This window comes from Haemaphysalis longicornis, unplaced genomic scaffold, assembly GCF_048455015.1.
Source record: "Haemaphysalis longicornis isolate Haplotype H1 unplaced genomic scaffold, Haemaphysalis longicornis Haplotype H1 scaffold_2, whole genome shotgun sequence".
Lineage (NCBI taxonomy): Eukaryota > Metazoa > Arthropoda > Arachnida > Ixodida > Ixodidae > Haemaphysalis > Haemaphysalis longicornis.
The window spans coordinates 288061551-288073837 of NW_027526295.1; the positions used below are offsets into that span (position 1 = coordinate 288061551).

A 12287-nucleotide genomic window follows, 5' to 3' on the forward strand; every position below is an offset into this window, starting at 1 on the left:
AATGTTTTTGGTCGTCTCAGCGGGCTTGTCGGTGCGCTCGGCTAGTGCCACTAGATAAGGGTACAGAGTATCGGTACTTTTTTCTCTTACTGTTCCGTGCCGCCGCCATGATCATTGGTCAGTTCCCATTACGTGACATTTGTTTACTGCGACGGTTCGTGGGCGCCGCCATTTTGTTGTTTATGCGTTTTAGTCGGTCAACTATGGTACGCTTAGCTTGTCCGGCGCAACTGACGTCGTTCCGAATGCGAATCAAAGATAGCGCGTGCAACAGCATTTTAGCATCAAAAGATGCCGTTTTGCTGCATCTTTGGCAGTGTTGTTAACCAACGGCCCGGTCTAAGTTAACGTGGAGGCAATCTCACAACACTGGTGAACGACAAAATGGTCGCCGTTGCTGACTTGCGTGCCTCAGTGGCAGCACTCTAGTACTTTATCTGCTGACTTCATTCTGGGCAACAGCGCGAAAAACGACGTGCACGAAGGGAACGGACAGCACGGGCGCTGACTCACAACTAGTTTATTCACGGGATGCGTGCGGAAAATAAACGTTTACAACCGAAGAGAGCGAGAGAGAGAAAAACAAGACATTCAAATCAAACACGCTCCCTCGTACCCCCTCCCCCACATAGTCAGAACTCAAAATCTTAAAGGGACACTGAAGTGAATTTGTCAAGCTCCCGGTTTTGCTTTCACTGCGTAGACTGGCTCAAATTACCACACTTTTCATCGTTTATCCGGTTGATAAGTCGGTAATTATTTTATAAAGCGGGAGAGAAGAAAAACTACCATGCGCGGTCTGTGGCGGCCGCACCAACTAAAGGCTGTGACGTCGGGAGGAGGCGGCACAGTGATTGAACGATGTCCAAGGTTAGCATTCAAACAAGTTTCGGTTTCGGTTCTGTAAAACAACATGCTTGACATCCGACGGCATCGTTGGATGGGTATTCTCGATATGTCAGTAATCGTCGTACCGCGCTTCTGCCATGTTGTCGGCTGTAATATGCCTAAGATAAGCCTCCCAGGACGGCTTGGCATCATAGAAATCACTAGCCGAGGCCTACGCAGTGCATGGACGCCCTCCGCAGCACCGCAGACGCTCAAATGCCATGCGGGTTTGCCGCATATTCGGAGCTTGCCTCACTCATGCCAGTATCGTAAAAAGCGCGTTCGCACCAGGCCAAGGGTCTGCTGATTCTGGCCTGCGCCCACTGCCTGCAAGCCGTCGGTGCTTGTGGCAACAGCAAGCCAACGAGAACTGGCTAGCGCGTCAATGTCAGTATGCGCGCGTTCTGCGAACTCGCTCGTGGAGCAGTGAACGTTACGGCCCAAAAATGGTGAACTCAGGTTAGAAAACACCGGCCGCAAACAAAAAAATCAACTTACAAAAAAAAACAGCATGCACCCTCGGGGATTCGAACTTGAGACTTGCAAAACAAAAGTTCTAGCGCTTTACACCACTCGGCCACGAACCAAACTTTTTGCAGCGGGATATATCAGGTATATAATGTACAACCAGTTTACACTTTTATTTAGTTTAAGCATTTCAAGTACTTTAGGTGGCTATTTGTTGTATAGCGCTCCTGCAGTAAGCGTCCCCCTAACTTCCACAATATCTCACGTCTAGCAATTGCATTTCCTTGATGGAAAAGCGTTCGCAGATGTGTGGTCGTGCTGCTGACCGCTGTGCTTGTTCACTCAGCGCAAAAAAGTTCTTCCGGCTCTAGTTTTGCGCTGTACGGTAAAAGTTTCAGTTGATTTTATTTCCTTAGAACCTATATTGACTTCGCTGACTCTTCTCCCGCCTTTAGGTGGCATTAGATTTTCCTATTAGCGTAAAGTCAGCGAAGCGTCGCATGTGCACTTGTGCAGCGCTTGTGTGGAGCGACCCGGACTCGGAGCTTGATACAGTGTACAAACTAACGAAGTAAAGAAAGGCACATTCTTCCATTCACAAATGTGTTGTGGCTTAGTTTCAACTGTTCGAGCGAATTGCGACGACCCGTCGGCGGCCGGCGGACAAACGTTGGGCCGACTGACTGGGTCGCGGAAGGTCGGCGAGCCGTGCAGTAGCGCAGCCAATCGCCAGCTCATCTCCTGCTGGCGTCACACGAAAACGCCACAGAAAATGGGCGAGGGTGCAGAGAGGAGGACAGCATTTTCATTGATTTTTCTACTAAATAAATTCGCGTAAACACGCTCAGAGTGGTCGAAACATGGCCTATGGACTCCGTACTACAATTTGCGCTAGTAATCCTGCAATGTTTAGAATTCAATTCAATGTCCCTTTAACGTGGAACTCATGAAGAATGAACAAAGGGCCCCACCCGGGCTGATAACCGGGATAAAAAAACATCGGAACATCAAGATTAACGGCACGTGCTAGCTAAGTCACACAGCGCTATCGACTTTTGGCTTACACAATCAGCTCCCGATTTCCTGATGTGAAACGCTTCAATAATTTCCCGGCCTGTGTGCCTGGCGTGTCTGGAAAGAACGGTTGTTTCTTTTAGCAAAGGCAGCGGTCTGCTAGCCGGGAGTAGGTGGTCGATTTTGGCGACCTTCTATGCTCACCTAGGCGAGTTGTGACACATCGGCCACTGTGACCCACGTAGCTCTTGCCACCAGACGGAGGAAGCCGATAAGCTATACCCGTCTTGCACGGGAGAAAGCACACCACAGCTACCCTCTGTGCGTTTGCCCTCTGCGCGGCTGCGCACTTGAGCTCACATCTTGGCAAGCTTTTGTGGCGCAGAAAAAAAAAAAAAAAAACCACACCGACACCATAGCGCTGCGCGACGTTTTTCAGCCCATGGGACAGCCTATGTGCGTATGGTGCAACAGCAAACCGTTCAGGCTTCACTGCAGGGCCCAGAGCGTCGGCCACGCCCGAGGCCGGGAAACGCTTAATCAGTTTTTTCACATGCGCAGGAGAGTACATGACGAGGGAAACCTGCGCATTGTAGTCGGTGAAGCCTGAACGGTTTGCTGTTGTGCCATACGCACTCCGTTACAGTTTATCTGCTGACACTACGCTCGCCTACTCTGGCAGCAAATGCTGGATCCTGCCTAGCTTGACGCAGGCGCTCGGCGTCTTGGGCAAGAACTGCTCTATTTAGTGACACTAGTCCTGCCTAGCCTTTAAGGACAATCCGAAAACATAATCTTTACCAGGAACACTTGGTGGTGGGTCCCATTGTTCACAAGCGCCTTATCATCCGTAATGCGGTTTCGATAAACGATTTCTGAGCTCGCCTGATTAGCCTGGCGCATGCGCTCGGCACCTTAGGCCTTTGCGTTTTTGCCCACAGAAACCGTTTTTGCTCACGGTGATGAAACCGTTGGATGTAGAGGGATTTGCTGTAAAAATGGTCAAACTCGCCCATCAAGCCGCGCCGGCGCGCGCCGATGCGCACGGGCACCGAAAGCATGGATAGAGTGAACTAGAATATTCTAGTTCACTGTAGCATGGAGGCCTCGGCGAGAAGCGCGTTCTGAAAGGGCAGCCATGGCGAATCACGTCACGTCGTCCAACAAGGCCGCGCCCAAATCGCCGCCCTGTAAGACGTCGCCGACAGCGCGGTCGCCTTGTAATATTTTCATGTTCTCCGCATATGTTTCCTTTTTCGCACCGTGCATAGTATTCAAACTATCAAGTAACACATACTTTTTATATATGTTCGAGGCCATATTTTATGAGTTACTTCGAGGCGTTGAATGGAATGAGGCATATCGACTTCTCTAACTCGTTCACTTCAAACTTGTGACGCAACGATAAGCGGTTTTATTAAATTACGTGTTAAAATACAAGTCCCACTTGTTTCTAAATGAGCGGATTTTGAAGAGATCTCCGACACCGCATCGTGATTTATTGCCGTGAGGAAGTTTACTAAGAAATCTTCCAGAAGCGCAGAAGGTCAATTCATTTCCACTCGCCCAGTTGTACACAAGTTGCCCGACGTTGCTTGAACCAAGCTTTAATGTTCGATTGACATGCGCAAATTGATTTAGTCGTCCTTGTGTTACAATACCAGTGAACGCGTTGTTTGTACTACCGTAGCGCTGTCCCTTGACCGTGCGTTAGTCTTAGTAGACATCCTTTGAGCCCAGGACGCTTTCATTCACCTGCAAGGACCCTTCTTGCGTATAATTCCAAATTCACATTTTTTCCCGACGGTGTAATTAATTCGCTTTTTAAAAGGAACGTTCCTTTGGGGCACTTGCTGCTCAGTACGATGTGGCGAAAATGGCGGGGATACAGTCGATTGCGGGAGGCTTTAGCTTCGCCGCGAACTGGCCATGGACGTTGGCGCAAGGTGTGTTTACGGCTGGTAACACACAAACAATTGTGCAATGTGCGGGGCACAGGTATACGCGTAGACGTGCGAAAATGTCCATTTCGCCCCCGTTTTAGTCGCGACGCACTTGCGTGGCCTCTGACCAATGGTTGTGCTGTGTCGCATCTGGCCGCCTGCATTCAGTCAATCGGGGCTCGCTCGAAACGGCAACTTTGAATCAAACCGTCATGATATGGACAAAACTGAGAATTGCGCCCCATATGGAAGCCGATAGGCACCCCACGGCTGCCTGTAGCACACGGGCATCGATAAATCACCGGCGATTTCTCGTGCATCGTGCCGTGCCAAAGGTCTACGGCGCTGACCATGAGATAAAAAGCGTAACGGTGATGAATTCCTCCTTTCACAATATAGATGAAGCCCCGGACGACCGTGATATAGAAAATGGCGGTGTTGCTCGGGCGGCAAACATGTGCGCAGCGTTCTTTTGCACATCGTGGTGGTGTGGGGCATCACATCTTGTTGTAGGCAAGAAGGAGTTCTCGTCGCTGCAGCCTCTGTTATCAAACTGAACCTACTCAGGTTCGGCCCTGCTTGGGTTACGGACAGCCACTTTTGCCACCCATCAAGCCACCGGCGCCCATACAGACAAACTTAACAGCCTGACCAACAAGTGCCAGGAAACAACAATGATTCGTTCGAGATTACAAGACGTTAGCGGCGAATTTCGTAGCCGGTCAATGAGGTTGTAAGTAAACACAAAGGAAAGGATGCAGCTTTCTTTGGGTTTGCCTTATGCAGACTTGGCAACCGTTGTCCCGGCGCGTCAGGCACTGTCATAAAATCCCCAGCCGTTTATCGAAGCGTGCAGTGCAGACCGACTTTATGTGGGAAGTGGTTAGGGTGGCCGCAACGCCTATATAGGGAACGTCCTTCGCGGCTGTCACCATGAGCGGCGATGGCCCGACAGTAACTGCAGACGGAGATTGCGCTTCTTTCTCCGATTTCCTCCGCTTGGAGGAGGCAAAAGAAATGCCGGGGTTCCTTTCGCGATTTTTTCTTCAGTGAGTGCCGGCCACGGCACTAGTGCAGGCTTCCCCTTCGTTGCCTGCATGATACTTTGTAATCAACGAGAAACACATAATTGTCCTTGCTTCACGTTGTCTCCCGTAACGCATTTTACAAGCTAGCCGTTTTGCAAAAAAAGGTGGACACCCCCGCTGTGCCATTACAGGAATGGGACATAAATGACTGCTGCTGTTTAAGTAGTAACATGGCTTCCATTGCCCACAGAGCAAGCGCTCGCCGGAACCGGAATCATGCGGGGAGCATTAATGAAGTTATCAGAAACTAGTCGCGAAAGTAAAGCGACCTGCCCGGAAACTGCTTTGAAGGATCTTGCCAGTTGGTGCACACGCGATAGCGGAAAGCGCAACGTTTCGACGTATATTCATTGAAATCAATGATGCGTAAGATTGTTGGTTTTGTTTAACCGAAAGTTTATTTATTTCGCAAACTCTCAAACTTTAAGGCACTCTACAGTAGAGTGGGCAAAACAGTGCAGTGTAGGTTGCGTCAAGGGAAAGTAAAATATTTTTGGCTGTGAGATACAAAACAAAGCAAATCATCAAAATTTAAACAACGTAATCGACGAAGATATACACAAAAATGTGTAGAAACACACAAGTATTTAAGAGACCAAAAAACAGCTTACTACAGACGTAAACAATCGTGGTAACCTCATCATACAAAATTACGCAGGAATATCGTATTGCATAAAAGCAGACAAGGTCTGACGAAGAAAACAATGATTAGAAATGGATCCAATGTCTGCAGGAAGGTGCTGACGTGTTAGGTATGAATGAGTGATAAAACGCAGTCGCCCGACAAAATGTATTTCAAACCTTGTTATGATGGTCGAGACGTAAATATCTGTAAGTGGGCGATGTAATTTGTAACTAGTTGCTCTTTCAAAGAAGGGTGATAATCTTTATGAAAAAGACAAATGAAATAATTTCCTGCGTGTACTGACAACCCGGTAAGGCACAAAAAAGATTTCTTCGTTGTAGCACTGGCTGTACGATCGTAATTGGAAATGACAAAGCGGGCAGCGTTACTTTGCACGAATTCAAGGTTCTGTTCCAGAGTGGCGTAACAAGGTTCCCAAATAACAGCAGCACACTCGAGCTTGGGGCGAACGAGTGACTTATTCAGCAGCAACTTTAGTTAGGACGGGACCTTGCTGAAATTACGGCGCAAGAATCCTGGCGTCTTGTTGGCTTTATTTGTAACTGTGTCTGCTTGTCTATGTGAGCACACAGACAACATAACCATGTCGGTCTACCGCTTCACGTAACCCATTTCCCGCTGTGCCAGATGCACATTAATGAAAAACCTTTGAGAACGCCAGCCACATGGTCGTCGAAAGTATAAGCCCTTGAGCGCAATGTAGAAACCGCGATGGATAATGAGCGCCCGTTCAGCTGATCAATGTCGGAAAAGGAATGAAAACGAAAGCGTTTCAACTATTCGCGAGTCAGCTTTCCGATGGATTTCCATCGTGGCATGTATGAGCTAATATACGTCGTTTACCTTTTGCTCGAAATTTCACCGCCGTTTGTGTGCTGGGTTGCACATATGCAAATATGAGCGCTTCTTCGAATGGTCCGCGAAACGGAAGGTTCGAAACTTCGGGGGAAAAAATCAATAAACAAAGGGACGTACATAAACCGCGCGCTCTGCACGCATTGCCAACTCATAGCGCTGCTATTTCGGTTCTGATATGCGTTCTCGCCTGTAAATTTTGCGCCTCCTTTCCACAGTTGTGCTCGGACGTGAGATCACCTTCTGTCGTTTTTCCGGACGCATGCACGATTCCAGCTGATTTGCCGCAAGGAACGCAGTGACTCGCATTTTCCTCGCGGCCCCTCCTCTTGCACCGATCCGCGCGCAAAGGGACCCGAGCCCGCAGCGGGCCGCAGCTTGCACCCAGCAAGGCCGACGAGAGAGGAGCGGCCGAGAAAAGCAGCTGGCATAACGCGGCCCTGGCTCTCGCACCGCAGCGGGCCGCAATATGCGTCCGCCGCAGCAGACGCGAACCCGGCGAGAAAGTGGTCACCTCCGTTCCTCTTCTCGGATTCAATCTTCTTCAGGATGATGGCCTTCCACTCGGCGTCGCTGGAGACCATCTTGCGCACCTTGTCCATCCACGTGAGGCCGATCTCGCCCAGGTCCGCATTTCCGACCGACGCGTCGCCCTCCGCCATCTTGGCCGCAGCAGGAGAACCCCCGGCTTGCTGCAGTGCCGTCAAGCCCACCCTGCCCACGGCCGGACTGGAGTAGTGGCGAGCGCGCACTTTCATACGGCCTGTGCACCCAACAAGGAAACTAGTGTCACTATAATGAAAAAATGCGCTAACAGGACGGGACTGAAGGAAGGAAACACAAAACAGCGCAGACTAGCAAACTGAGTTTATTGACCACAGCATATATACTACCACTTATCGGCACGTGGGCAATCAACAGGGAAAGATAAAACACACATCACTAAACGCACAAGCAGCCACATATCGGTCAATAGTCCAGGAACGCGATTTCTTTGGTCGATAGGGATATCGACGCAGCGCTAATGCAATTATCACCCGCATGCGCAATTTCTCGGGCTTCTATAATCTCCCGCGTGAGCGAGTCACGGCTCTTGGCAATCACCTCGGTTTTGTTAAAAAAGGGGTAGCAATTTCTACAATCACGGCAATGAATAGCTAGATGCCCATTGTTAGAGTTCCGGACGTTATTTCTATGTTCTCGTAGCCTATCGTTAACGCATCTGCCGGTTTGGCCGATGTATACTTTTTTACAAAAAAGAGGAAAGAGGAACGAAGGAGTAGTGTACAAGATTCCTCTTTTTTGTAAAAAAGTATACATCGGCCAAACCGGCAGATGCGTTAACGATAGGCTACGAGAACATAGAAATAACGTCCGGAACTCTAACAATGGGCATCTAGCTATTCATTGCCGTGATTGTAGAAATTGCTACCCCTTTTTTAACAAAACCGAGGTGATTGCCAAGAGCCGTGACTCGCTCACGCGGGAGATTATAGAAGCCCGAGAAATTGCGCATGCGGGTGATAATTGCACAAGCGTTGCGTCGATATCCCTATCGACCAAAGAAATCGCGTTCCTGGACTATTGACCGATATGTGGCTGCTTGTGCGTTTAGTGATGTGTGTTTTATCTTTCCCTGTTGATTGCTCACGTGCCGATAAGTGGTAGTATATATGCTGTGGTCAATAAACTCAGTTTGCTAGTCTGCGCTGTTTTGTGTTTCCTTCCTTCAGTCCCGTCCTGTTAGCGCATTTTTTCATTATGTCAAGAAACCAACTAGCCCCCCAGATAGCTTTGATAGTGTCACTAGATAAGGTTACCTAGTGACACTGAAGGAAACGATACAGCAGATTCTTGACAAAGTGAGGGCGCTTCGAACCAACCCTCTACCCTCCCAACCCTCTTTTTTCTTAGTCGACGCATCGCGTCTGGCCGAGCGAGTCGACAACGCTTGCCGCACGTGTTTTGGATCAGCCGCGGAATATCACCGGTACCAATGAATGCCTTCTCTCACCCAAAAGAAGACTCGTTGTGCACTTCAGTTGCATGATTAAGAGTTTTAGTTGTATGTTTTTTAACTGTATGCCAGAGCTGTATACAGAGCTGTATTTAGCTGTATGCCAGAGGTCCGCTCAGCCCGACCGGAGCGTGAGCAGCATAAGCAGGTTTAGCTAAGCGATAACCGTATCTCCCTCGGAGGGAAATCATTCGCGTCACTGGTCGTCGTGCCCTGTTCGTGTGCAAACCAAGGTAATTCCCAAAGGAAAAATAAGAACTGATATTTCAGTCACGGAAAATGCCGCGTTTATTGCCTGCCTCACCATTTTCATATAGTAATACAGTGGCTGATAAGATATGAAGGCCTCGCATATTTTTCCTCAAGTGCCCCGAGTTAAAATGTTTCTTTCAATTTTTTGATTAGGTGCTTCCGAGTGATAATGTTAGGCTGTTTGACCCTATTAGACCGAAAATTCAGAAGGGGAGAAGGAGTCGCTTATTTTAATGACGCACATGTAAATCTACACGGACAGGTAAACCTCCAGCGTTCGCCGTAATCGTGACAACACCTGCTCGCAACGAGAAGGACACGTCACAGCGTACGCCCCTCCAAGGTGATGTTCAATGATTATCACTTCCAGAAAAAAATGAAGGAAACTCACACTTACACCAACAATGATGGAGCAACGGTTGTTGCGGCAGCGAAGAAGAAGCAAATCGGCTGCAATAGTGCACTTAGACCGTCGTGATGGTCGTGAGATTGTGAACAGCTTTGCTACCTTTAAGGGACATCTTGAAGGTAGCGCACTTAAACACGGACACTAGGGAAGAAACGACAAACCACAGCGCTGACTCACAACTGATTTTTATTAGAACAGACACACACTTAAATACTACAACCTAAACCCATGTAACCAGACATCATGCATACGTCACAGTCCAGCGTATCATTTCTAAAACATGACAGGCATGAAACAGACTGTGTGGATGAAGGCGCGTGTTATATTTAGGTTACAGAGCGATTTAAAAATTCAAACTCACTCTCATGTAAATGAATCGACGGCACACTAAAGCACCACACCCCCTTTTTTCTTATATTATATGCCTCAATAATCTCGCGTGTTAACTTATCCCTGTGCACAGATAAAATAACCGTTTCCTCGAACGCAGGCTCGCACTTGCACTTAGATACGTGTTGAGCCACGTGCGAGGAGCACCGGCAGAAAAGAAATTTCCTGCCGTACTCCCATATATTCACAGATTGAGCCACGGTTTGAAAAATGTCGCGGGTCGCTTCGGTGTGCGGGTTGTATTTTCGGCACCTAATAAACTTAGCAAAATTTGTGGGTCTGTTGACAGGAAGCTTAAAGGCATGTCGCGCGGCACCAGAAAGGGTTGCGGGGTGAAGCATGTGTCTCCTTTTGTTCCATGCAAGAAGTGTGTTCTCTACCTTATGCCATTTAATTGTGGTTATGTGTATATTGGTCAGACAAGTCGATGTATCAATGTCAGGTTGCTGGAACACAGAAGGTCTTTAGGAGGAGACACCTCCTCGCACGTGGCTCAACACGTATCTAAGTGCAAGTGCGAGCCTGCGTTCGAGGAAACGGTTATTTTATCTGTGCACAGGGATAAATTAACACGCGAGATTATTGAGGCATATAATATCAGAAAAAAGGGAGTGTGGTGCTTTAGTGTGCCGTCGATTCATTTACATGAGAGTGAGTTTGAATTTTTAAATCACTCTGTAACCTAAAAAAATTCCCCCGCATTTCCCCGAGGGGGAGAATGTGAAAGTGCGAATGCACGGTTGTCGGCCCGCTTGCGGCGCTTGCGCTCGGCCCCCGCAGCCCACCGCCTCGCCGCCTGCTCTTCCATCTCTTCCATCGGGTTTGTAGTATCACGTGTACACCACGCAGTTATCAAGCCGCTATAACGCCGCTGAGTCGCCAACGCACGCCGCTGACGACGTAGTTTGAATGCGTTAAAGATATAAGGCGCGTATCAGCGTCGCGTCCGTGGCTTATTCGGTAGAGCGTCGGGCTGCGGCCCGCAAAGTCCTCGGATCGAAACCTGGCGCCGGATGCTGTTTCTTCTTTAAAGAGCACTGCGGACGCCGCCGCCGACGCCGGCGGTGGATGGTTTGGGGTCGCTTATAAAGAGCATTCGCTCTTAATATAACACGCGCCTTCATCCACACAGTCTGTTTCATGCCTGTCATGTTTTAGAAATGATACGCTGGACTGTGACGTATGCATGATGTCTGGTCACATGGGTTTAGGTTGTAGTATTTAAGTGTGTGTCTGTTCTAATAAAAATCAGTTGTGAGTCAGCGCTGTGGTTTGTCGTTTCTTCCCTAGTGTCCGTGTTTAAGTGCGCTACCTTCAAGATGTCCCATATGCATTACCAACTAGCCCAATTGTCACTTCTTCTTCGCTACTTTTAAGTTTTACGCGTTAATGTGAGCTTTCCTCGTTTTTTTCGACCGACCTATGTGTTTACCTCTTCTGCTTTGTAAACGTTCATCGTGTAAGCCTTCATTTGGAAGCATGAACGAAATGTCTGGTAGTATGCTCGCGGTTAGGAGGCAATTATACAGGGTGATCAAAAGTAAGTCGACAGATTTTTTAAAAATTAGGTGCTTGGATGTGCGTAAAGACCATTTCTAAAAAGGGGTTACGCGGCCGGGGGGACTCAGAATTAGAAGGTAATTAGTGATGTCGGTGCCTTAATTAGCTAAAATTGAATAATTATCTTTTTATTGGCTGCAGTAAGCAGGCATGTTTGTATTTAAGTTAGAAGCAATCGTGTTTCGATGCAGTTTCATTTGGCAGAATTCTGTTAGCGCATCCGTACTCCGAGATATCGAACTGCGAAGTTTAATTTCAGTTCGCATGATTACGCATGCAAGATAATGAAGACCGGCGCAAAGCTCCTCCCTTTTGTGACATGCCTGCTATGTGCGATGGGTATTTTTTTTTTTTACGACGGGGTGGCGGCATACGCAAAAGTGATAAGTGGCACCCATTCTTTCTTTGCTGGTGTTATCACAATCTGCACTAGCGGAACAGCAATGGAAACACAGAACAAAAGAAGGAACTTTGCGGCGGTCGTCACTGCCTAGCATGCGTAATCAAGAGAACGGCAAACTTTGCAGTTCGATATCTCGGAGTACGGATGCACTAGAAGAATTCTGCCAAATGAAACTGCGTCAAAATAAGATTGCGTTTAACTCTTCAATACAAACATGCCTGCTTACTCCAGCCACTAAAAAAGTTAATAATTAAATTTTAGTTAATTAAGCCACCGACATCAATAATTACCACCTTATCCCGTGTACCCCTGGGCGCACAACCTCACTGTAGAGGTTGTCTTCACGTAAAGCTA

General features: G+C 48.1%; 1 pseudogene across 1 annotated transcript in view; it reads right to left on the reverse strand.

Annotated features, from left to right (window-relative positions):
* LOC144170833 (uncharacterized) overlaps positions 1 to 7768 on the reverse strand; it is a 42310-nt pseudogene extending 34542 nt beyond the window's left edge. The window contains exon 1 of the transcript XR_013322686.1: positions 7417 to 7768. The product of XR_013322686.1 is annotated as an uncharacterized LOC144170833 (transcript). The remainder of the gene's footprint in view (positions 1 to 7416) is intronic.
* Between the last annotated feature and the right edge of the window lie 4519 nt (positions 7769 to 12287).